At 40.3% G+C, this 26,742-nt stretch overlaps 1 protein-coding gene across 6 annotated transcripts in view; it reads right to left on the reverse strand.

The window, feature by feature from the left end:
- CADPS (calcium dependent secretion activator) overlaps positions 1-26,742 on the reverse strand; it is a gene marked incomplete at both ends in the record, with an annotated part of 451,723 nt that overhangs the window by 305,239 nt on the left and 119,742 nt on the right. The gene's annotated exons all lie outside the window — the stretch shown is intronic.

The following is a 26,742-nucleotide window of genomic DNA, read 5'->3' on the forward strand; positions in this document are numbered from 1 at the left end:
CCCCTGCCCTGGGCGCTTCCTCGGACACCTCTCGAGACGCAGTTTGGAGGTGGATGAGCCAGCAGCTGAGGGTTACAAGCCAGGAGTGGAGGGGCCAAACACAGGGGAGCAGCCAGCTTTGCTAGAGACAGGAGAGCCTCAGCTGCAGCTGGGAAACCCAGAGGCTTTGACTGGAGAGGGCACACAGTTGCAGCTGGTCAGTGGAGATAAAGAAGAACTACGGTACCTCCTCCTCCTCCTCCTCCTCCTCCTCCTCCTCCTCCTCCTCCTCCTCCTCCTCCTCCAGATCCAAGAGCATGTAGGGCTGAGAGGAAGCAGGCACAAAGAAGGTGAGTCAGGCTACTTGTGAGAAGGTAGTCTCGCTCCTCTTGATGAGCTCAGCAAGTGGAGTAAAAATATGCTGGGCACATCTTGTCTGTTCCCTTGCTGTGTGCTTTTGCCTTGAACTTCAGATCGTGTTTCTTCAGCTATGGCCTTGCCTTGCCTTGAGGCCTTGCCTTTGCCCTGTGGATTTGCCTCGTCTTGTGGTCTTGCCTTTGCCTTGGGAACTTGCTTTGGCCTTGAGAACTAGTGCTGGCTTCATTTGAGTAGTAACACATTGGGATTGAGCTGGTCCCTGCACAGGGAATTGCTGGGGAACGCCAATTCAGGCTGGGAAACCTTAATAAAGACTCCTTATACCCAATCTCTCTCTCTCTCTCTCTCTCTCTCTCTCTCTCTCTGTGTGTGTGTGTGTGTGTTGTGTGTGTGCGCGTGTGCGCATGAGCAGGACAGTATACTTTGAGTTATTTGTAAAAATAATGAAGGTGAGATTCAAATAAATAAAACAAAGCTAATGTCAAGCTGTAGTTGCATTGTAAATTGTTTAAACCAATTCACAGTTACATATTGGTGTTTTACTATTTCAACCATTTGTAAAATTTGGGAGATAAAGAATGTATTGGGGTCTTGGAGACCATCCGTCTGGGTTACTGTCCTTTTCCTCTAGATCAGCTTTTACTTTGGATGTTAAGAATCCAAAATCAGTGAGTACCTAAAGCTCTGAGGCTTAAAGCACACACACTTTGCTCTTAACTCCCCAGCTCCTTTGCACCCTGTATTAAATAAAATCAAGAATACTGAGCAGATCAATCTAACTGGCTCACTGAATACATTCATTGCATCTTTTCATCCAATGCACCTTCTACATATGTTTTTACTTACTCATACTCTGCTTAATATAATAGACAATATCGTGCTTTATTAATACTATTTTTCTGTCATCTTTATTACTGTAAGCTTTGGCCCTCTAGCTTCCATTGAAATATCTCTGCTGATGAGGAGATTAGCAAATTAATGTCTAAACAGCTATTTTTTTCTGACCCATGCATGCATGCCCTGTAAAGAAAATGTTTTAACAGCTTTTAAATCTTGTAACAGTTCACACATACAAACTCAGCAACAATCAGTAGCCTATGGTAACCATGCAAAATGATCATTTTCACAGCATTCGTTGGAAGTGTCACAGACAACTCCAGATTTGCAAGAACAAGATAATATTGTAGCATAAAGAATTCCCATGGGCTCTACAGTATCCTTGAATGTTGAGTTTGATGCTCAAATGGATTTGTAGCAGGCATACAGTCTGGATATTTGCATCTCAGTAGTTGATTTTGAAGTATCATTAGAGATGCAACATTTTTGTTTAAAGTAGGATGCTTGCATTTATAATGATTTGACACAGTACATTAACATTCCTGTTTTTCCTATGAGTGTTCTTGTTTTTCATTAAGGACCATCAGTGGACCTTAGCTTAAGATACAGTAAGCACTAATGGGTCACTACTGGTAAGGTCTACTATACTTAAAAAGAAATAAAACAAAATCATACAAATTGCAGGTGTGTGATAGCCAATTATAACTCTAGTTTTCAAGCAGAACAATATAATTCAGCTGCTTTTGGTGCCTGCATAATCTTTCTTTCTTTCTTTCTTTCTTTCTTTCTTTCTTTCTTTCTTTCTTTCTTTCTTTCTTTCTTTCTTTCTCTCTTTCTTCTCTTCCTTCCTTCTTTCTTTCTTTCTTTCTTTCTTTCTTTCTTTCTTTCTTTCTTCCTTCCTTCTTTCTTTCTTTCTTTCTTTCTTTCTTTCTTTCTTTCTTTTCTCTCTCTCTCTCTCTCTCTCTCTCTCTTTCTCTTTCTCTTTCTCTTTATCTCTTTCTTGAAAATGTGTAGCATGAGTTCCCTGAATTCATAACTTTTTGTCTCCCTGTTCCCAAGCATTGGCTACTATTCATAAGAGCAGGAAAACTAGCAATGCAATAATGACACATCACATGTGTTGCTCTAGGGTACAGTGCAGGACAAGAGGAGGAGGTGGTGGTGATTTGGGACTGTCGTTCAGTGAAATATGCACTTCAACAGATGGTAGAGCCGCTGTGAACATCAAATAGCATGGATGCATTCCAATCATGTCTCGGACTAATGAATCTTTGGAGTGAATCAACAAGAAAATTTCTATTTCCTCTTCCCTTTACTGTTTGAAATTTGTGATATTTTTTTGGACAAAGAAATAATATAATAATAAAAAATATCATTGATGCTTCAATAACTAAATGTCTTAATCGGTCTCCAGTGTCTGCATCTGCATCTGATTTATGTCACATTTCTGAACATTATTCTGAGGCTTACTAGAAAAATGCAGAAGCTACTGTTCCTAGGCTCTTTACGCTGTTGTCCAAACAAAAATCCCAAGGTGTATTAAATAGCTTAAGGCTGTGTTAAGAGTTTTTTTTTCCCTTGCTTCTTTGTCTTAAGTGTACCCGCTAGTACTTTGTAGAAGAAAGCTGTGGGATCAACACAGCTGAGCCCAGGGTAATAGCAACTTATAGAGGCTCATACATTATGAATTACATTATATCTGACAAGCAATATCAGATTTATTCTCAACTTCACTTGTTCTTTCATACAGAGTCTACAATGGAATCCAAATATTGACAGTCAAATTAATTAACTTTCCCTAGGTTTTCCATGGTTTTAATTTTCAGCCAAAGCTTATCTGTTATTATGTCCCAACTGGAAGACCCTGAAGATCTAGGTAGTCATTCACAGGGTTTAAGTGATGCTATGTCCAAAAGAAGTGGACCCGGTGGCTTAGCATTAAGATACTGGGCTCTTAACTGGAAGGACATGTAAGCCCTACGTGACATTCTTGCCCCAGCTCTTTTCCATCTAGCAGTCCAAATCATGCAAAGGCAAGTAGATAAATAGGTGCCATTTTCACTGGGAAGGTAACAGCATCTGTGCTCCTCAGCATTTAGTCATGCCGGCCACATGACCACAAAAGTATCTTTGGATAAAAGCTGTCTCCTTCGGCTAAGACATGGAGATGAGCATCACTCCTTAGTGTCAGGCACAACTGGGCAGGGAAAACCTTTACCTTTATCTGTCTACCTTTATCCGAAAGACATCTTCACTGAAATGTGCAAATGTTTACATGTCTACTGATGCTAATGCTTTGCTATGATCAATAAACTCCCTGGGGGTATTTTAAGTTTTAAGTTTTAAGTTATCTTCTCATAAGGTTCTTCCACATAACACTCCAAAAGCAAAGGATTCAGCTACTCTAGATATAATCAACCGAACAGGCTTTGAACTTAAAAAAAAACCAAAACAGATTTTAATGGAATTAGAATCCTAGAAAATTCTCTGCAAAGATTTAACACTCTGAATTATTAAAGTTATTTTAATATTGCATTAAAAAACTAATAATATAAAAAAGGAAAGAGGTGCATCATTACAAAACGAGAATAATAATGTCTTGCACGAACGATCAGCAATTGTAATAGTAAAGCATAGTGAGTGTCAGAGAGCTGAAAATTCGCAATAGTGGTGAATATCTGTAGGATGAGGGTGAAAGTTTGTTCTCCAAGCTTGTGGGTTGGTTTCTGAATGTTTCGTTATCAGGCTAGGTAACATCTTCAGTGGGATGTCCGGGGATGTCAGTGTCAGTATTATAAAATCTCTACTAATAGAATCTCTATAAATGTAGAAAATAAAAAGGACATTTCTAGAAATCTACTTCTGAAAATGCGTGTCATGGTTCCGACAGATGAAACTCTTCAAAAGAACTTTGAGGCATTGCTTACCTTAAAGAATCTTTTCTTCGAGAAACAAAGTATCAGCACTAGATAGTTAAAGCCAAAAACTGAATTTTCCTCCCCTGGGCACAAAGTAGCAAAGCACAATTCCCTCCTCCAATTAACAGTCATAAATCACATTCCCCAATTAGCTTGAAGCGCAGGCTTTCTCCCCAGTTCTCCAGCCCACCAAATCTTTATCAACTCTGGGCGCAATAACCTTGGATTCCCATGGCTGAGTTATTATTGTTACGACTAACTGGACTCTCATCCACATCCCCCCTCCCAGCATCAAGTAACTAAATCTAAAAGCGAAAGAGAAAAATGGCTGCATTTCCATCTGTGGTCAAAGCAAGAACATCTGATGTTAGCAGCGTTGACAATGCATCTGGTACTTGGTGGTGGTTCCGCATATTTTCTGTCAGTGTTGTATGCCAGGTTCTCATAAACTAGCCTTGAATTGAGGGATTGAGATCTCAGGTACTGTTCTGAACCAGCCCTCTTCTCGCAACCCCTATTCAAAAAGAAGAGTCTGGAGAGCGTCCAAGGCTAAAAAGCTTCTGCCAAGATTTAATTACGCAGTTAACAAAAACACTAGAGCTTGTCTTCTCAAGCGGAAAAGTTGCTTTCAGCAACCAGCCCCTCCCCAAACACTCCTTTTATAGAGAGCTCAGGGCGTGGTCTCCCTGTGCCTCCTCCCGAGGAGTCTCACAGCCTTTCTTTGTTTGTTCCTGCTCGACTGCCTCCTGCATCGGGCGTCCTTGAACAGGGCCAGCTGTGGGTCATCTTCCTCCGCACTCTCGGGCTCACGCAGCTGAGAAGAGGTCCCCGGCTGAGGACTCTGCAAAGCCTCCAAATCATCATCAGCCGGTTCGTTTCCCTCCTCCCCCACATCTGAGTCCTCCGATACATCGGAGCCGGCTGTCGGACCCACAGGCTGGCCCTGAGTCACAACAGGTACCTGATGGTAAATACCTGTTCTTAACATTGTTGACTTAAAACAGTATGAGGTTTTCTCTGTACTTTATATCTGGTTGGAAACTATGATCCTCAACATTTTGGGATATGATACTATAGTGAAACTCCACCTCAATTCCTAGAATGGGGGGGGGGCGCTGGGGGGCTCCAAGTTCTTTTTCTTTCTCCAAAACCCCATTTGGCCCCATTTCCTGTTTTGGATATGCGCATCTCACTACAGGTAGTCCTCGATTTACAACAGTTCATTCAGTGACCATTCAAAGTTACAATGGCACTGAAAAAGTGACTTATGACCTTTTTTCACACTTATGTTTATTGCAGCATCCCCAGGGTCACCTGATCAAAATTCAGATGCTTTTGGCACCTGGTTCATATTTATAATGGTTGCCATGTCCTGGAGTCATGTGATCCACTTTTGCAACCTTCTGACAAGCAAAGTCAATGGGGAAGCCGGATTCACTTAACAACCGTGTTGCTAACTTCATAACTGCACTTATTCACTTAACATATGTGGCAAGAAAGATTATTAAATGAGGCAGCACTCACTCAATAAATGTCTCACTTAACAACATATTTTTGGGACTCAATTGTGGTCATAGGTTGAGGACTCCCTGTAATGCCCAACCCTTCAAGCCCATTATGTATGAGAGATAAATGTCTCACACCCAATGCTGCCTTTCTGGTTATTAAAAGGGAAAAAAAATAAAGGGATAACATCATCATCAAGGAATAGGGAAATAATTGTTTTACTTCTTGACTGTAAAGCGTTCAGGTAACAAGCAGTTTCATCCTTTCCTTGGGAAATAAATCAATCTCACAAGAAATAAAGAAATAAAATGTAATATTAAAAGACTTGTAATAATACATTTCAACTTTCCCAGCTGAGGGAAGGTAATGGTTTTAGAAGCGAATTACCTAAGAAAATACAATGTTCCAGGAAGACCATGAGCTGGTATTAGTTTGCTACTAATAAAAAGAGACTGCTGTAAAGAGACTTTAGTAGGAGTCCAATATATTATACCACTAAAAATTTGAGAGAGAAACTATTTCCTCATTAACAATCTACAATAAAAATAAAGGGGCTGAAATACATATAATTATGCACAATAGACTTTCATAACACAGAGAAATAAACATAATCACTTTGATCCAAATTCCATCCTAGACTTATTTACTTATTGTTTCAGAATCAGGACCTGAAATATCTGTCCCTGTGCTTTAATTTCCCTGGAGTTTCCTTCTTTCTAGAAATTCCAAACTTTGTGTTGTTGTTGTTAGTTGCGAAGTCGTGTCTGACCCATCACGACCCCATGGACAATATTCCTCCAGGCCTTCCTGTCCTCTACCATCTTCTGGAGTCCATTTAGGCTCAAGCCTACTGCTTCAGTGACTCCATCCAGCCACCTCATTCTCTGTCGTCCCTTTCTTCTCTTGCCCTCAATCTTTCCCAGCATTAGGCTCTTCTCCAGTGAGTCCTTCCTTCTCATTAGGTGGCCAAAGTATTTGAGTTTTAGCTTCAGGATCTGGCCTTCTAAAGAGCAGTCAGGGTTGATCTCCTTTCTGCATAAACAATGTTAGTCTCCTCTGTTCTTAGCCACGCTGTAACACCCCTCTGTCATGGTCAGATCATTACCTCCTGAGGCTGGTTTTCCGTCATGGCATCCCCCGCCGCTGGGCGGCGGAACCGACCAGGTGGTTCCGCCCCAGGCGCCTAATGGACCCGGACCGGTTCCAGAGGGCGCTTGGGCCGATACCTATCACCCTTACCCACAGCCCAGTCGATGCTCTGGTGGAGGCCTGGGAAACGGCTGCCACCAGGGCACTCGACTGTGTTGTACCCATGCGACCTCTGACTCGGCGCAGATCCCGTTGGGCTCCATGGTTCTCTGTGGAGCTCCGGGAGATGAAGCGTCGGAGACGAGGTCTAGAGAGCGGTTGGAGATCCAGCCGATCCGAACCCGACCGATTGCAGTTAAGAACCTTCATAAGGTCTTATCTTGCGGCGATAAGGACGGCGAAGTCTAACTACTTTGCCGCCCTTATCGCGTCCGCAGATAATCGCCCGGCCGCCCTGTTTAGGGTGACTCGCTCCCTCCTTAACCAGGAGGTGAGGGAGGATCCCTTGCAGGGACGAGCCGAGGAGTTTAGTCATCATCTGACGGACAAAATCGCTCGGATCCGGACCGGCTTGGACTCTGACTGGGCAGAGTCTGATGTGGAGGAATCAGGCGGTCTTGAGCACGTTATCTGGACTGAGTTCGACCCTGTTTCCCCTGATGATGTGGACAGGATCATGGGGAGACTGAGCTCCACCACCTGTTTGTTGGATCCGTGCCCCTCCTGGCTAGCTTATGCGGCTCGGGAGGGAACACGAGGCTGGTTCCATGCAGTAATAACTGCTTCTTTGAAGGAGGGTGTCTTCCCTGCCGCCTTGAAGGAGGCGGTGGTGAGACCCCTCCTCAAGAAGCCTGCTTTGGACCCGGCTGTTTTAAACAACTATCGTCCAGTCTCCAACCTTCGCTTCCTGGCGAAGGTTGTTGAGAGTGTGGTGGCGCATCAGCTCCCTCTGTTCCTGGAGGAAACTGATTATCTGGACCCGTACCAATCGGGCTTCAGGCCTGGACACAGCACGGAGACGGCATTGGTCGCGCTGGTGAATGATCTCTGGAGGGCTAGGGACAGGGGTTGCTCCTCTGTCCTGGTCCTATTAGACCTCTCAGCGGCTTTCGATACCATCGACCATGGTATCCTGCTGCGGCGTCTCAGGGGGCTGGGAGTGGGAGGCACCGTTTTACGGTGGTTCTCCTCCTACCTCCGGGGCCGCTCGCAGTCGGTGTTGACAGGAGGGCAGAGATCCGCCCCGAGGTCTCTCATTTGTGGAGTCCCTCAGGGGTCGGTTCTCTCGCCCCTAGTGTTCAACATCTACATGAAGCCGCTGGGCGAGATCATTCGTGGTTTTGGGGTGGGGTATCACCAGTACGCTGATGATACCCAACTTTTTCTTTCCACCCCGAACCAACCCAGTGATGCCCTCTCCGTGATGTCCCGGTGCCTGGAGGCGGTTCAGGTCTGGATGGGGAGAAACAGGCTTCGTCTCAATCCCGCCAAGACTGAGTGGCTGTGCATATCGGCGTCTCGGGTTAACCAAGTTATTCCACCTCTAACGATGGGGGGTGAGGTGTTACCCCCCGTTGATAGGGCTTGCAACTTGGGCGTCCTCCTGGATTCACGGCTCAATTTTGAAGATCACATAGGAGCCGTGACCAGGGGGGCTTTTGCACAGGTTCGCCTGGTGCGCCAGTTGCGCCCCTATCTGGACCGAGACGCCCTACGCACAGTCACTCATGCGCTTGTGACCTCCCGTCTGGACTACTGCAACGCTCTCTACATGGGGCTGCCCTTGAAGACCACTCGGAGGCTTCAACTGGTGCAGAATGCGGCCGCGCGAGTTGTAATGGGGGTTTCCCGATACTCCCATGTAACACCTCTACTCCGCGAGCTGCATTGGCTTCCGGTTGCCCTCCGGGTGAAATTCAAGGTGCTGGTTATCACCTATAAAGCCCTACATGGCCTGGGTCCGGGTTATTTGAGGGAACACCTGCTGCCGGCATCAAATGCCCTTCGCCCAGTGCGCTCCCACAGGGAGGGTCTGCTCAGGGTTCCGCCGGTGAGAGATTGCCGGCGGGTGACACCCAGGGATAGGGCCTTCTCGGTGGGAGCGCCTGCCCTCTGGAACCAGCTGCCGGTAGAGCTGAGGACTGCTCCTGACCTCCGATCATTCCGCCGGGGCCTGAAGACCTGGCTCTTTGAGCTCTCGGGCCCAGGCTGAGGAGAAAATTTTAACTGGGGTTTTAATCTACAGGGTGAATTTAATGCTTTTTTAATTGGTTTTAACTTTTGTATGTTTCGATTTTAATTCCCTGTAAACCGCCCTGAGTCCTCAGGGAAAGGGCGGTATACAAATGCAAATATTAAATTAAATTAAATTAAATTTCTACCTTGGTTTTAAGAGGGCTATTATTATTTTTTTATCATCCAAACCAAACAAGAGGCTAGACGAGCATTTCTCCAGGAGGAAGCTGTGGATTCTACCTCTGCCCTGTAGGTTGGCCAGCTGTGAATGGTATTGTATTATGAGACATCTTGCAGAAGATGGAATTCTGATAGATCAGTGATAGTGTGGAATGAGGAGACGAATAGAAAGAGAGATGTGGTATACATCAAATTGCTTCATTCTCTTAATCTAGAGCTTGTAAAAGAAGGGAGGCTATAGCCATTTATTTTGCACTTGATGATTAGTTGTCAGTGCCAGAGGGAACACAATTTCATCCACTGAAAGATTGAAAAGAGTGGATGAATAGGGAAGATGCCACTAGAAGTGGTCACCTTTGATTAACTGCATCTTTTTTAACAGTTTGTGAATGAGGCATCTATTAGTGATTTCAGCCCTATAACAAGTGGACTGCTGATTGCTTTGAGACACAGTTGTTTATATCTATTTGGATTGATTAAGCTCCATGGGTTGGGGCGCTTCTGGATTAAAAGATGTTTTAATCTTTTTCGCTCCATTTTTTGCCACAAAAAGCCTTTGCTGGCCTACTTTAATTTCTTCTTCCTGTCTTTTAATGCCCCCCCTTCAACCACATCAGTTATTTTAGCTTTGCATAAATCTGCTACGTATAAATCAGCTCAAAAAAGGCAGCAGCTCATTTCTAGGGTAGAGGTCCCCAACCTATGGGCTGTGACCCATTGCTGGGCCATGACCTATTGTCCACCAGGTTGTGGACAAGCTGGCTCATCCCCACTCACACTAGGGCCTGCGGACCCATTTGCACATACACACAGGGCTAGTGGTGGTGGCTAGCACCTGCGCATGTGCGCAAACGGGGCTGCTAGTGCCTGCATGGGTTGCACAGCCTGTTTGTGCATGTCTGTGGGGCTAGTGGTGATAGCTAGCACCTGTGCGAAGGTACAAATGGGCTGCTAGAACCGTGCAGCTTCTGCAGCCCATTTGAGCATGTGTACGGGGGCTAGCACCGGCTAGGTTGCACGGCCCTTTTGTGCATGTGCGTGGGGCTAGCAGCAGCAGCTAGCACCTGCACAACTATGCAAACGGGGATGCTTGCACTATGTGAGTGCGCACAGCCCCATTGCTGCATGTGCATGCATGCGCATGCACAAATTTTCCAGATGCTCCCTTTCCCTCCAGGCCACCAGCATTAAAAGGTTGGTGACCTCTGTTCTATGGCATTATATTAAGGTGCACTGCTATTTTTTTTAAACTATATTTAAAATAATCCCATGTCTCGATTTTTAAAGCCCTTCCCTTAAATATATTGGATCTAATTGTGAAACTGAAATAAAGATCAATTGAACTAAGCCTCAATGGAGTAAGCCAAGCACAAATCAAATACATTCCTGGATTCAAATTTACCACTAGGATGAGTTTTTCATTTTCTTCCTTAACCTGAAAATTAAGCTTATTGAATTTAATGGGAATATTTTTATTTTGGAAAGCAGCTTTGCTTTCAAGTCATTTTTGGCTTGAAGCACGGATCCAGAAAAGCTCGATTTCTCATGGTCTTTCTCTTTGAAACTTTCCCTGGACAACATTATCTAAGACATAAAGAGAACAATAAGATCTTCCTACGTCTTTATAATCAGGGTAGAGTTAATGAGGCACAATGCAGCTGCCAGGATGAGTCAACAGGCACCAATCAGCACCCGCACAAAAGCCTTAGGTACACCTCCCATTAATTGGGAAAGCCAATGATTGCCCTTCCCTTTTTCTCAGTATGTTGCATTACCAGCTGATTATCTTCCACCTTTCGTGGGAAAGTCAATTCCACCCATTCATTACTGTATAATTAATATGATTTCCAGATCCATCTTTCTTTTTGCACATTCCTTGATATTAAAGTAGAAAATCCCATCTGGAGGAATTCTATTACTCATAGGCATTTGTTTTTACCCCAATAGATAATGAGCATGTCACCCTTGGCTTTAAGTCTTATTTTGTGGAACATGTAAAAATAGCTGTGGCAGGGTGGAAGAGCTTTTTTAAAATAAAATAAAATAAAAAAAACAAATTATGGTTCTTAAAAATGTTTCCATTCAGTAACAACAGGAGTCAAAATTTCTAATTCCATGAAAATTCTATGAAAATCTACCCTTTGCCCCATCTGAGAACATGACTGTTCACTCAGTGGTAAGGTGGAAGATGGTGCTTAAATGAGAATAAGACAAGCCATAGATTCTAGCATGTATAAGTGTATGTTCAGAGGAGATCATGTCAAATGGCTTTTCTTTACCGCCACGGATGAGCACATTGTCTTATTTGTTGTGGAATCACTGCAGACACACACAGTGCTTTCACACAGAAATAACCCTTCTTGGCTTAAAATTCAGATGATCCCTGAATCAAATCTTTTTTTTAGATCAAGAGTTCTTTATTAATATAAAATAATTGGGCAGGAAACTGGTTTCGTACTATCCTATGGCTGTTGAGATTGTAGATAGGTAGATTATAGATAGGTAGGTAGATAAGTGGATTATAGATTGATAGGTAAGTAGAAAGATAGCTTCAAACTATCCTACAGCTGATGAGATTGTAGATAGGTAGGTAGATAAGTAGATCATAGATAGGTAGATAGATAAATAGGTAGGTAGGTAGGTAGGTAGGTAGATAGCTTTATACTATCCTACAGCTGAGATTATAGAGAGAGAGGTAGGTAGATAGATTATAGATAGGTAGATAGATAAATTGATAGATAAGTGGGTAGTTAAGTAGTTTGTAGATAAGTAGGTAGGTAGCTTCATAGCTGTCAAGATTATACATAGGTAAGTAGGTAGATCGGTAGGTAGAGATCTACCTATCTACCTATCTGTAATCTACCTATCTACATATCTATAATCTCGACAGCTATAGGATAGTATGAAACCCAGTCCCCCCCCCCGCCTCTTCTATCATTTGAGAATTCATAATTATGGTCCCAAAGCAGATGGGTTATCTCAAACTTGTTCCATTTTAAAATAAAGAAATGTTTCAAACTCTCTGTTTGTAAGAAAAAAAATCTGTTAATTCTTCTGAAGTGATATTTCCTATCCTGTCACTTCTAATGCTTTTCTTGTTCTTGTTTGTTTGAGTCTCTGAATCAATTATGGATAACTCTGTTTTCACTAACCGCACTGTCTGTCATCTGTTGACGTGGATGGAACATGTTTCTTCAATAATGCAATTAAACGACTGCATTTCTAAGTCTCTGTTAATTTACTAAAGCCTCTTTCGAGTCAAGTTTAACTCTTGAGGACATCCATGTGGTTTTACTAGTTGCAGAAGAGAAATAATTTGCCTTTTTTCTGGGATTAATTTTTGCTTCCCCAGACAGTCATCAAATTTTGGTATTCCCTCATGGCTTCCCATGCAAGCCCAAACCAGGGCCATCACTGTGAGCTTCTGTTCCAGATTATGTTGGCCAAGTACTACCATCTGCTGAGACTTTTACTAGCACGAGAATTTATGGTAGAGGTTTTAAAGCATGTAAGCTTCTATTCTACCTCTTCCCTCTTCATCTCACTATGATGGTTATTTTGATTTTCCAAAAGTCACATCTGAAGCTTGAAGTTCTGAACATGTACCTAGACTTCTACTTATCGCACTTTCTCTTGACAGAACCTAGAAAGAAAAGCACTGCAAAAATTTTCCTTTCCAGTGATGGGAACATAGTAAGGAGAAAGTAATTATATCAAACTCTCTTTCTACAAAATGCACACCTGAAAATGTGTCAGAATGTAAGTCACCTTATCAGCAAGACAGAGGTATACATATTTAAACAAACAAACCTTCAACATAATATTTATTTATTTAAATTTATATGCCACTCATCTGACCGATAAGGCGACTTACATACTGAAACTTTTTCAGGCAACACAGAATTGGGAAATTGAAATCCTCATAATCATATACGGGTTGTTCTCGATTTACGACTGCAACTGAGTCCAAAATTTATGTTGCTAAGTGAAACATTTGTTAAGTGAGTTTTGCCCCGTTTAATGATTTTTCTTGCCATAGTTGGTAAGTGGATTACTGCAGTTATTGTTAGTAACATGGTGTCAACGCTGCTAACATCGGATGTTCTTGCTTTGACAACAGATGGAAATGCAGCCATCTTTTCTCTTTCATTTTTAGAGTTAGATGATGCTGGGAGGGGGGATGTGGATGAGAGTGATTTATGACTGTTAATTGGAGGAGGGAATTGTGCTTTGCTACTTTGTGCCCAGAGGAGGGGAAATCAGTTTTTGGCTTTAACTATGTAGTGCTGATACTTTGTTTCTTGAATAAAAGATTCTTTAAGGTAAATAATGCCTAGAAGTTCATTTAAAGAGTTTCATCTGTCGGAACCATGACACATGGTTGTTAAGCGAATCCAGCAACCTTCTGACTTTGCTTTTCAGAAGTTTGCAAAAGGGGATCAGGTGACACCGGGATGTTGCAACCGTCATAAATATGAACCAATTGTCCAGCATCAGAAGTTTGATCATGAGACCATGGGGACGCTGCAACGGTTGTAGGTGTGAAAAATGGCCATAAGTCACTTTTTTCAATGGCTTTGTAACTTTGAATGGTCACTAAAATGAACTGTTGTAAGTAGAGGGCTACCTATACTCTCACTACATTTAAGCAGCTTCCATGCATGATATTGATTAGGAAAGCACAGAGCATAATCCGACATGAAATAAAAATCAAGTGTCAGTTCTTTCTCTTTTACATTTAGAAATCAGTGAAAACCTCTAATGTTTTGAAGCATACCTAAAATATTTTTAAGGGCAGCAAAGGGCAGGGAATAGCATTTAGGAAGGTCCCAAAACCTACACCTAAATTCTATTTGTGGCACTCAGTCTACAACAAGATATAACCATTGTGCTGCCACCACGTGGCTGTTTTGGAGTAATTACAATGTGGGCAGTCAGACCCTCCTACCCTATGATGTATTTCCTCTTCCCTCCCCTTTCTGGGATGGACTTCCTCCTCCTTTGTCCCTAGAGAGTTCATTCTCCATCAGCCAGAAGACATGGGGTAACTTGCAGACTCAGTATGCAGATCCCGGGAATATCACCATTTTCTAACCTTAGAGATACCTTGGAAATATCTTGAAAATGCTGTACAAAGGTCATCTGAATGCATCCACCTACTGTATTCAACTCTACATGCAATAAAGGTATTTCTATATGATAAAAGGTGTCTTTACGAGTTCAAAACTATCTGGAGAGATCTGTTAATGTTAATGATACCTGTTTATATAGACCATTGAAGTCTTAACAAGAGATTAATTAAAGTACAACAGCTTCGATCTAGAATAGTTAGAAAATGGTGATATTCCCAGGATCTGCATATTGAGTTCGCTTGGTATCACATGTTTGCTGGTAATGGAGAATGGACTCACTAGGGACAAAGGAGGAGGAAATCCATCCCAGAAAGGGGAGGGAAGAGGAAATACATCATAGGGTAGGCGGGTCTGACTGCCCACTTGTAATTACTCCAAAACAGCCACGTGGTGGCAGCACAACCATTAACAATGCAGTTTGCTGTTGCTTTTCATCTCTTTGCGGTTTTGCTTCAGGTGTAAGTACACCTAAACAATGATGCAGCATGTTTTTTACTAAACCTGAAAGAAAGGCAGGATGAAAGGAAATCTGGAATTTGGATTCTGTCTGGAATCCTTACTGCATATCAGATATTAATACAATTGAGCGAGTTCAGAAGTATTTTACAAGAAAAGTCTTGCATTCTTCTGTCCATAATATGCTACTAGGCTTGAAATTCTCAGCTTGGAAAGTATAAAACCATGACACTTGTGGTTAGATATTGTATACAAAATTGTACATAGCAACACTTTACCTGTAAATGACTTTTTCTAGCTCTACTCGTAATGTAACACATATGAACAACTGCTTTAAACTTAATGTAAAGCTCTAAACTTGATGGTAAAAAAGTTTTTTGTAACAGAACTGTCAAAGTCTGGAATATTTTACCTGATTCAGTTGTCTCAGCCATTAACTTTTACAGCTTTATTTTTTACTCCATATTTTAAGAGGTCCCTAGCAGAACATCCTTAAGTGCATTGGTGGGCCTATCATTCCTGTCACATTTTGATTTTCTTATTTTCTTTGTTTGAATTTGTCATTTTTGTTTGATGAATAAAAATAAATAAAATAAAAGGAGGAAGAAACTGATTCTGTGGATTTTTCATAAGGTCATCTCTAGCATGGGGGGCACTTGCCTATAAAGTCACCAAAAGTCTGACATGACTGAATGGTTAAACCAGCAACAACATCTAGTGACATATCTGCATTAATCATTAAAACTCTGGACTCGCTAAGCTACATACATTTGTCAACAGGTAGAAACCCCACCACCATTAATACTATGTTCTTAGTACCCAGAGTCTGAATTTTCTAATTATAGATGCTAAAAAAAAGAGCCTTGTTACTTTACTGCAAAATCTCAAACCCAATTATATTAAACTCCAAAACGTAGACATCTGCAGAATCATTTGAAGGGGGGGGGGGAAATGAAATGAAAATGGAAGGAATGCTTATCTAACTGAAAGCGATGGACGGATTAGCTGTGCTCACCGCTCTGTACCAAAAGCTGTGTAGAAAATCAAGACTTTCAGAATGATAGTCAAGGAAAAGTATACTGTTTTCTTATGCTGGCAGGAATGAATCATGTGGAAATAAAATGAGATGATGAAAATTAGATGATTCCAGAGTATTTACATCAAGCCACTTCAGAGTTCCATCCATTCTCAAATGCAAGATATATTTTGATGAAATCTTTCCATTGATTTATAAACTATTTCAAGCTGTTTTACATTGTTGTATTTTCCATGTGTTAATAAATTATAAAAAAAATGTTTTTGTGGAAGTTAGCATTATTTAATGCTACATGGTTGCATTGTCTCAGCACTTGCTTAGAGTAATGGATTGTTATTCTGTAATTTGCTATTCATGCTGGCTCAGTAGACCTTCATCTAGCGGTCTCTTCACAGCTTTCATCTTGATTTTATTTGTCTCTTTCCATAGAACAGCATCCCCACTTCTAGTCAACCTCTTTTGATCCCTTCCTCCAGTTGCATTTATTTTGCAAAACTTGACTTGAGTTCCACCTACTTACTTTAAATTTATTTTGCCAATAAACTCACTCATCTCTGGCCATTATAACACATTTATTTATATACGTCAATTATTGTTTACCTTCTGCTACAAGGACAGTATGCCTCCTTGATACTTCCTTGATATTAATACGAACTGTTTATTACCCAATCTTAGAGCTTGTATTTCCATTTATTAGAGGGTGACTCAGTGCATGGAAATGAAAAAGTGGACAGTAATCGAGTAATTTAGAAACAGAGAGAAATGCATCGCCTAACTATCTGGACATTCATTTATGCCTGTCTGTCTAGATAGCTAGCTATCATCTCGTCATGTCTGTCTGTCTATCTGTCTGTTTGTCTGCCTGCCTATCTATCTATCTATCTATCTATCTATCTATCTATCTATCTATCTATCTATCTATCTATCTATCTATCTATCTATCTACATCCTTAAAATTATCAGCTTCCTTACCTTATAAATTTTAGTTCTGTGAAGTGCTTGGTGTTAATGCAAATATTAAACTTCCAGATGCTAGAGGAATGAGTGTTTCCTATGTGCAAACAAGCCTTTGTATGCATATTTTAATGTTAATGACTTCAGCCTTTCGTTCTCTTTTTTTTCCCCTCTTCCTTCCTTTACGGCATGGGTTATTTCCTCCACTTCAGGTAAAGGTGTCTTGGAACTGGAAGAGGAATTAAATAGGATGAGGAAAACACCACACTGTGTCAAAAGCTCCAGCATCAGAATAGTCGTTATTCTGTCACCACTGTTCTAGTTTTTTTGCTTCCTGGATTTCTAAACAGGTGGCCTTCCTGTTAGGCAGAGTCAGGTGGTTGCCTCAGGCATCATGTTTAGGGAGTCACAAAAGGACAACAAATTGTTTTATATTTGTTATTATTGATTTTTTTACTGACACAGATGGAAAGATGTTGTCGGATTTTCTAACTTGGATGCCAAAATAGCCTGTCTTAGTTTAGGTACAGTGTGTATATGAACGTGGCTAGATGGATGACCCTATTAGCTGCTGTGCCTCAGGCAACAAAATTCCTTGTCTAGGAAGTTAATTCTTTGGAATCATTGTTTCTCCTACACAGTAAGAATTGATGATTATGGTCATGGCCAAGTCCCTTTAAGCAGGGCATTTTCCCCACAAGGAGTGGGAAACAAAACTTGCTTGGATGATTTGAGGTTTTCTGCTCTGAAATACTCTTTTGATTAAGGAAGGAAAGAACAGCCAATGTGGAAAAAGAAGACAGGTGAAAAAAAACAAAATCTACTGCCATTGAGTAAAGGTAAAATAGGTACAGTGTATCAACAGGATCAATAATTCCACATCTATGGTCCCTGAGACAGCACGAGGAGCCATGAAATTCAGCTTCTCAGGTTCCAATTACAGGTAGTCCTTGACTTATAACCACTTGTTTAGTGACCATTTGAAGTTACAACAGCATTGAAAAAGTGACATATGACCAGTTTTCACACGTATCACCGTTGCAACGTCCCATCATAGTCGTGTGATCATAATTTGGGCACTTGACAACCGGCATGTGTTTATGATGGTTGCAGCATCCTGGACTTATGTGACCATCATTTGAGCCCTTGTTAGTCAGCTTCTGACAAGCAAAGTCAATGGGGGATTTGCTTAACAACTGCAGTGATTTACTTAACAACTGTGGCATAAATAAATAAATAAATAAGTAAGTAAGTAAGTAAGTAAATAAATAAATAAATAAATAAATAAATAAATAAATAAATAAATAAATAAATGGTAAAATTCAGTTGACAACTGCCTTGCTTAAAAACAGAAATGTTGGGCTCATTATAGGTTAAGGACTACCTGTACAGTACTGGAAGAAACGATCACATCCAAATTCTTTCTTCCCAAATTTGATGCCATGTTTTTCTGAGGTTAGGACAGGCTGGCTCAGGAATTCTGGGAGTTGAAGTCCACGAGTCATAAAAGAGCCAAGGTTGCCTATCCCTGGGTTAGGAGAACTTGAATAGCCTTCTCAAGGAGGCATGGTAGAGCTTAAGCAATAGAGGCAAGAGCATTATTTTAAATCCAAACACCAACTAGCAGTCAGAAGACAAAAATGAAAAGTCCTTAATTTCACAGCATATTGTTGGATCCCCAAAGAAATGTATCAATTTTCTTTCTATCCTATACATGCATCTATATCCATTGGGGGGGGGCTGCCATTCTATTGGGAGGGGGGATGTTTTGCTTTGCTTTGCTTTGCTTATTTGCCAGACTGCCTTTCCCCCAAGAGAAGGAATGCAGCTGAATACCATCCCCCTTATCTGAAAGATGGTTTGCGCTTAGAGACAGAGGGAAATGGAACCGAGAGAGACCTTGAGGAGCATGCGAAAGGAGCCGGTTACCAAAACAATATACCACTTGTGGATTGGCCAAGATTCAAATAGACAGTGGGACCCGGGGGGGAGGAGTCATGAATATTACTTTTGATATACTGCTTGTGCGGGTTTTTTCTCCAGACCTCGCTTTGCTTCCTAGCTATCACTAACTCCCAATAAAAGTTCCTTTTGAGACAATGCCTGCTTCAAGAGTTCTGCTTTCTTGGGAGACCTAGTTGAGGCTGGTCCTTACACACATGGACAGACTTAAGCACCCCCTCCACCAGCAATCAGCATCGAAATCAGCATCACACTAACAATCAAGTAAACAATACCTCAATGAAGAAGCCAACAGCAAACAGCCCAACCAAAAAATCTCTAAGACTACCCTCAGCAACTTTGACAGGCAAGCCACTAGAATATAAACTGACAGCAAACTGCACTCCTTATTAACATCAGTGATATTACCTAGTTTGGGTAATGAAATGTCTGCAAGAAAACAAGCAAGCTCAGAGAGCATCAAAGATCCCTCAGACTTAACCATAATTTTACAACTGGAAAATGTGAGCATCCTAGATCAATCTAAATCCAAAAATGCTAGATAATTCCTGGAAGCTTGGCATTCAGACAAATTAACCATCAACAAACACATAGAGATAAATTACATTTACACACCATTCAAAAGAGACGATAAAGAAGCTAAAAAAGAGCAAAAGATTGCTCACCAGCAGTCAATACCCAAATGAGCAGGAACTAACCCCAGGATTAAGACCAAACAAGCAATAAACAACAGCGTAATCAAGGAACTACCAAGGAGAAAAATTCACTCCCACCAACTCTGACAAAGTAAGCTATACAAGATTCCCACCAATTCTGACAAAGCAAGTTACTGTATAGAAAAAGAAAACAAACCCCATTCCATTTTAGCACTGAATATAACCTAGCTGGGTAATGCAACATTTACAAAACAACAAGAGCAACAACCAAGCTCAGAGTGCACCAAGAATTCCATAACTAGTTTGTTGCAAGATCTCAAAGCCTATGAGGCCAGACAGCATGAAAAGGAACAATATCAGCATTTTGTTTTCCAATAAGCAGCTATTTTGTGACTGGCAAACTATTTGGTAAACAACCAAGTCCTCAATAATGTGTTTAAGAATCCACAACATGCTTATAAACTATTAAAAGTGTCTACTGACCCAAAAGGTTTGAGCATCCTTAACTCTTTCTAAATTCTAAATAACTTCTAAATACCTTGGGAGAAGTTCCAGAAATATTGGAAGTTCTCACTTGCAAATTATTGCTCTATTTACGTAGTGTGTGATATGGACAAAAGAGACCTTTTCTTCAATACACACCTCATGTGTATTTTCTTCAATACACACCACATGTAGAATCACATGTGAAAAGAATACTAAATAAAGAATTGGACTGAACCATATTTATCTGGAATGCCAGGTAGTTCATAATTAAACATCCAATCACAATATGATAAACATGATATTAATGTTTTACTACATTTATGTGCTTTGAGTATTCTGATTCTTCTATTTCCCTACCTGTGATGTAGCTGTGGAATTATCTGCTAAAGTAGAGCATCTCGAAGCAATTCAGATATCTTCCCAAAGATTGCTTTATTTTTTTCCACTTCCTGACTGGCAGATTGAGTTTTGCATGTACCTTCTAAGTTGCCATAGACAATATTTATTGCCCTGTACACCGCTCTGAGTCCTTCCGGAAAAGGGCGGTATAAAAATTTAATAAATATAAATAATATAAATAAATTTAGTTTTTTTTAATCCTACCATTATTATTTTATAAATTATTCCAGGTTGTGAACACACCTAATATTCCTTCTTCCTTCTATTTTCCCCCAGAACAACATGTATGCCAAACTTTGTGTGCCACACTTTGATTGCACTGTCACTGGACCTTTTTAACCACACACTGTGGTGACCCTTGATGACAAATTATTTGTCCAAAATGATATGAGTCTCCTGCTTGGTTAGGGGGAGGGGGGAGAGAACTGGAGGACTTGTAGGGTCCCTTCCAACTCTATTATTCTGTTCTGTTATTCTGTTAACTGTTCTATGATTATGTGTATCCATTCCATCAAGCCCAAAGAAAGTCAAGAATGGTATATGATCTCCTGTCATGAGCAAGGGGGGGGGGGTTGTACTAGATCTCCAAGGTCCCTTATTCTATGTTCTAAAGCAAAACACCAACAAGCAACAGAGAGAGGAACAAATGCAATATCTACAGTACTTCATACGCTCAGAGTGAGGATGGGTCAAAAGTCAACTTTGACCATCTAAAAGTTCAAGGAGGGCACCAAAAATAGTGGGGAGAAACAGATCCGGGCCTTTCAAGACAAATTAACATTTAGAAAACTGGAAAAATAAATAAATAAAAAAAATGTGTGACCCTGTACCTTCTCCAGCAACTGAGCTTGCCTTGAGTGTAATAAAAACAGAGTAAACCCAGAGTCAGTGCTATTTTCTAAGCTTTGAGCTGAATTTCCAAAACTGCCAGTGCAGAGCTTTTATCAGAACTCTCTGCGCTAAAATTTAAGGGGGTGAGAAAGTGATTTCAGGGGAAAATGAGAGGTGCGTGTGTGTGCACCTGCTTCTGTGTGGGGTATTAGAGGGATGAAGAATGGCTTAGAATGAGAAATAAGTATCATCACCCCACTTTTGAGTCTGGTCATCCCCAGGGCTTGCTTCTGTCCCAAACAACTCTTTCAGAGGTCATCTACAACAATGGCAATGATAAAGTTGCCTATTTGATGCTTCATGGGGAAAAAATCCATTCATTTCTTTCTTTCTTTCTTTCTTTTCAGCTCCCTTGCTGGTAGAAGAAGAGTGTGTGCACTTCTGTAAAGAAAGGCAACGTTGTTCAGGGCCCAGCTGGCATATCTCTATAAACCCTTGATTTCTAAAAATAATCAGTAGCTCCAGGAAGCCACACAGGAAATGAACTGAAGAAGATGGAAATAAATCTACTGAGAGATCTAATGAGGGAGGAGAAAAGGTCTAGGACAACCACTGATCAAAGTAAACTATTGCCGCAGTTGTTAGTTTTCTTGAGCGCTGCCATTTTAATCACCTGCAGTGATCTCTTTTCTCTTTTTCTTTCTCACCACAGAAATAGATCCAAATCCTTATGAAAATATTAAACCCTTCCGCTACAAACTCTATCTTACTTTATTCCAAAAACTTGTCTTCTATAAAATGTCTTTTCTCCAGAGAGTCTTTGTTAATTATCGTCCTTCTCAGACACATATTAAAAATAGCAAAGTAATCCTTGTATTAAGCATTTGCATTCTCACTGAAATATGTACTTCTAGCAAATTCCTAATTAATTGCTGATTTGATGGTTTAATGAGCAAAAAAGGAACATAAATAAAACCAGGCAGGTCATCGCACTCCAGCTTTGAAACTAGCGCTGCAGATGTTATACTTGGAACATCTTACTCTACCAGAAAAGGGTACCATGTACTTATTTTATTGTATTTATTATTTTTATGACACCTTGTAGGGGAGATGGGTGGCATAAAAACTTAATAAATACAATAAAAGAAAGAAAGAAAGAAAGAAAGGAAAACGTAGGTAAAATCAAATTTTGGATTCCTTTAAGGACTATTAACTATCAACTACCCATTCTTTCCTGAAAATAAATATTATATAAAAAAAGAAACTTGTTTCCTATATAAATTTTGTCCTTTTGTGGAAGTAAAGGTAGAGAGATTTTTAAAACAACTAAGAAAAGAAGCTGCATCAAGGGTGAAGTGCTTTTTTAAAAAAAAACGTGTTTAATGAGAAACATCTAGCTTATAGATTCATTTATACACAAGGTAAGATCACTTTGTCTTCTAACCTGTCACTTCATTATCACATTTCTATACAGACAATGAAAAAAATATATTTGGATTTTCATACCATTGCTGTACTGTGTTCAGCAAAGAGATCTTACATGAGGATGAGATTGCCAAATTATTCATGGGATTTCAATCATTTTTAAAAATGAAACGGCTGCACTGTGAGATGGCATGATTGTACCCACAGCTTGGAAATGTTACTTATCTCTGCATTACAACAGCAAGAAAGAAAACAGTAATTAATGCCAATGATATGCCTGCTTGTTGAACACTTCATTCCCACAAACCCCTAAGGCCATAATAACTCTCCAGAAACATGGAACACATTCTGCCGAGGTTTTGTCTTATAGATTTAGCAATTTTCAGCAAAACACCAGATAGTTGGTGTGGTTTATTTTTTCCCAGGTGAAGGTACTACCAATACATTAAATGTCTAAAGAAATATGTCTGATTCATAACCACAGTTTTTACATGTTGTATTTCATTTGCTCACAACATTGTTTCATGTCGGTGCAAAATGGGCCTCAGGCATGCTGTGTACACTGAAAAATATGATTAAACTCAGGGTATGCTGGGAGTGGGCAACTCTTTCCAGCCTAAATTTCTGAAGGCACTGGGCAAACAGAATGTGTGGGTTGAAAGCCAGAGATTGATGAACTTAGAACCAAAAGTGAGTTAACAAACCTTCTTTCATTTTTCTTTCTGTTTTTTCTTTTTTCTTTTTTTGCTGTTGTTTATTCCTTCTTCCCCCCAAAATTGGCTAGCCAAGGAGGTGAAGAAAGGTCTTCCTATACTTGTCAGCTGGCTGCTTCGAGAGGGCTTGTGAAGTTTGGTTGAGGGATACTTATGCCCAGTGGCTACATTATTAAGTTTATTATTGTATTTATTTAATAAACAAACTTAAACAGCCACCCTTTTCCCAGAAGGGACGTAATGCCTATTTTCCTCTACATATTATGTATGTATATGTATATATGGTTTATTTATTTTATTTTATTTTTTTATTTTATTATATTATTATATTATTATATTATATTATATTATATTATATTATATTATATTATATTATATTATATTATATTATATTATATTATATTATATTATATTATATTATATTATATTATATTATATTATTATATTATATTATATTATATTATATTATATTATATTATATTATTATTATTATATTATTATTTTATTTTATTTTATTTATTTTATTTTATTTTATTTTATTTTATTTTATTATTTTATTTTATTTTATTATTTATTTTATTTTATTTTATTTTATTTTATTTTATTTTATTTTATTTTATTTTATTATTTATTTTATTTTATTTATTTTATTTTATTTTATTTTATTTTTTCTATTTATAACATTTATTAGCCACCCATCTTACCTCAGGGTAATTCTGGGCAGCTTGCAATCATAAAAGATAAAAATTGTATAAGCTAGAAGCATACTGTAAATAAGTTAATTACAAAAAACCAAACACTGTAACCCAGTTAAAAATGGGGAAGGCTGGAGAGGGATGGGGGGGTGGGAGATGGGATCTGTTGTTAATCTGTTGACCATCACCACTGGGATGCTCCCCCACTGGAGCCCCAAGCTAATTGACACAGTCAAGTCTTTAGGCTCTTAGGAAAGGTGGAAGGGTGGAAGCTGACCTAATTCGGGGGTGGGTGGGAGAGATGTTTCAGAAGGCAAGCACAACAATAGAGGCCCTTCTTGAGCTTCCGGTGGCTCCGCGGCGACGGAGGGAGCCTTCCCGGGCTGCCCGCGGCTCAGCTGGTGTTTTTTCGCCCGAAACAGCGCCGATCAGCTGTTCGGGCGAATCCGAAGCCCCCTCCTTGGGAGAAGAGGAGGGGGCGAGCTCCCAGGTAGGGGTAGAGTTCTCCAGGGCCGCCTGAGCTTATGGCTTGGGCGGCTGAAGGATTGAACTCCCCCGTAGCCTGGGTTGCTCCCAGCTGGCCGTCGCCTCTGCTCCTGACTTCTTGGAGCAGAGCCAGCCGTCTGCGACCACCCCTGCCTGAAGGAATGACTATGATTTAAAGGAGCAGGCAGAGCGATACAAGAGGAAATGGTAAAGAGGATTACTATGTTTTACTCTCCAGCTTGATGGACTTTTTTGGATTACAAATCTGAAGTGAAAGTGCGTCATATTTGGTAAAAGATGGCGGCTAAACCACCCCCTAAAACTCTTCGGAGTGCTGGAACTTCTCCCGTGCAACAATCATTATTGCAGGCGCTGCATCCTCCTGATGTATTGACATCAAAGGACTTACAAGATGCTCTTGAAAAACATACCCAGGTAATTTTGGAATCAATTAATATTAGATTTGCACAGATGGAGGAGAAATTGGAGAAATTGGAGGAGAGAATGGAGGAGAGGATGGAACAGAAGCTCAAAGCGATGAGGGTAGACATCTTGACTTCAGTGTTTAAAGTGGCTCGGTGTGTGGAAGAATTGGAGGAAAAGCTAGAAGACTTGTCTCAAAAGAATGCTATATTAGAAGCAAAACTATTGGAGAATGAAAATAAAATGGAAAGGGAACTGTGTCTTGCTCAATATTTCCAGATGCAGTTTGCCATTAGAATTAGAGGCTTAAAGGAGAATACTAAGGAAGATCTAAAGCAGCTGGTTTCTGAGGCTTTTGAAATAGTGTTGAAACAGCCAGCATCTGAAATAAAAGGAGGCATGGACAAAGTGTTTCGTGTGAATTCATGGATTGCCAGACAGAGAAAGTTGCCTAGAGATGTGGTGGTATATTTTGCAAAAAGGGAAACTAGAGATGAAGTTATACAAGCTGCTTATGATACTAAAGTTATGATTGCTAATCAAGAAGTTTTGGTCTTAAAAGAAATTCCCCCAAAGATTCTAAGGAGAAGCAAGGATTTTACATTTCTTGTGCAAGAGCTCAAGCAGCGAGATATAAGGTTCAGATGGGAGATCCCAGTGGGGTTGATGGTGACGCACGAAGGTAAAAAGTACCGTTTGGTTACTGTGATGCAAGCGCGGGATTTCTACAATAATGTTTTAAATGCAACGCCATTAACACTGTTGGAAGCTGGAAAGGGATCTGGAGAAGGAGTGCATCAAGAGGCCGAAGATGGTCAGATAGAAGACAACGGTGTTGGAGGAGATCAAGATACAACCTCGTCGGATGAATCTATAAAACAGAGGGTGACGCGTGCTGCTGCAAAACAATCTAAGAAGAGAAAGTAGCAGGAATTGCAGAAGTCTATGGAACTTTTACGATATAGTCAAGTAGTCAAGTAGGGGAGGGGGAAAAAGATTTGGGTGTAGACGCAATATATTTTTATATTTGGTGGTTCTGTGGAAAGGGTGAGCTTTTTTGGATTGTGGTACTGGAAGAGGAACGGCCGATTACAGAAGAGTTGACTTTAAAGTTTTTTGATTTGGGATCCTTGGTTAATTTGGAAAATTATTTGTAAGAATGTTATATCATGGAATGGATAAAATGGATGGAGTTTATTTAGGATAAGTATAGGGTTGAGAAGGGGTTTTTTTCTTCTTTTTCCTTTTTTTTTGTCTTTAATATATATTTAATACTATTAAGGTTTGTTCCATTCTATATAAGCTAGAGAGTGTCCTTTTCTTATTCTAGTTTTTTTTATACATATATTTAATATTGTTAAGGTTTGTTTTATCCTATATAAGCTAGAGAGTGATGGATCTTAGAATTTATAGTTGTTAGTATATGGTTGCTTAGGTTTGCTTTTTTTATATATATATATATACCTTGTATTCAGCTCTGGGAAGTAGGGGGGGGAGGGGGGAGGTAGGGGGGGGGAGGAGGGAGGGGGGAGGAGGGGAGGTAGGGGGGGAGGAGGGAGGGGGAAGGGGGTTTTTTTAAAGGAAAATTGTATTTTAAAACTTTTCAATAAAAAAAAAACAATAGAGGCCCTTCTCCTAGACCTCACTAGCTAAACTACTCGGGCCAATGGGCCCACAGCATGTCTCCACTGCCAGCATGGGTGGGATGGGCCAATCTCAGTGAGATGAGATGGTTCCCTCAAGTAGCCTGAAATGGAGCTGGCAGCAGACCAGCAGCAGACCATATGTGGTTATATACCTTCAGGTGGTCCTCAACCTATGAATGACCACAATTGAGTCCAAAATTTCTGTTGCTAAGAGAGACAGTTGTTATAAGAATTTTGCCCCATTTTATGACCTTTCTTGCTACAGTTGTTAAGTGAAACACTGCAGTTGTCAACTTAGTAACATGGTTGCAAAGTGAATC

This window comes from Vipera ursinii, assembly GCF_947247035.1.
Source record: "Vipera ursinii genome assembly, chromosome: 2".
Classification (NCBI taxonomy): domain Eukaryota; kingdom Metazoa; phylum Chordata; class Lepidosauria; order Squamata; family Viperidae; genus Vipera; species Vipera ursinii.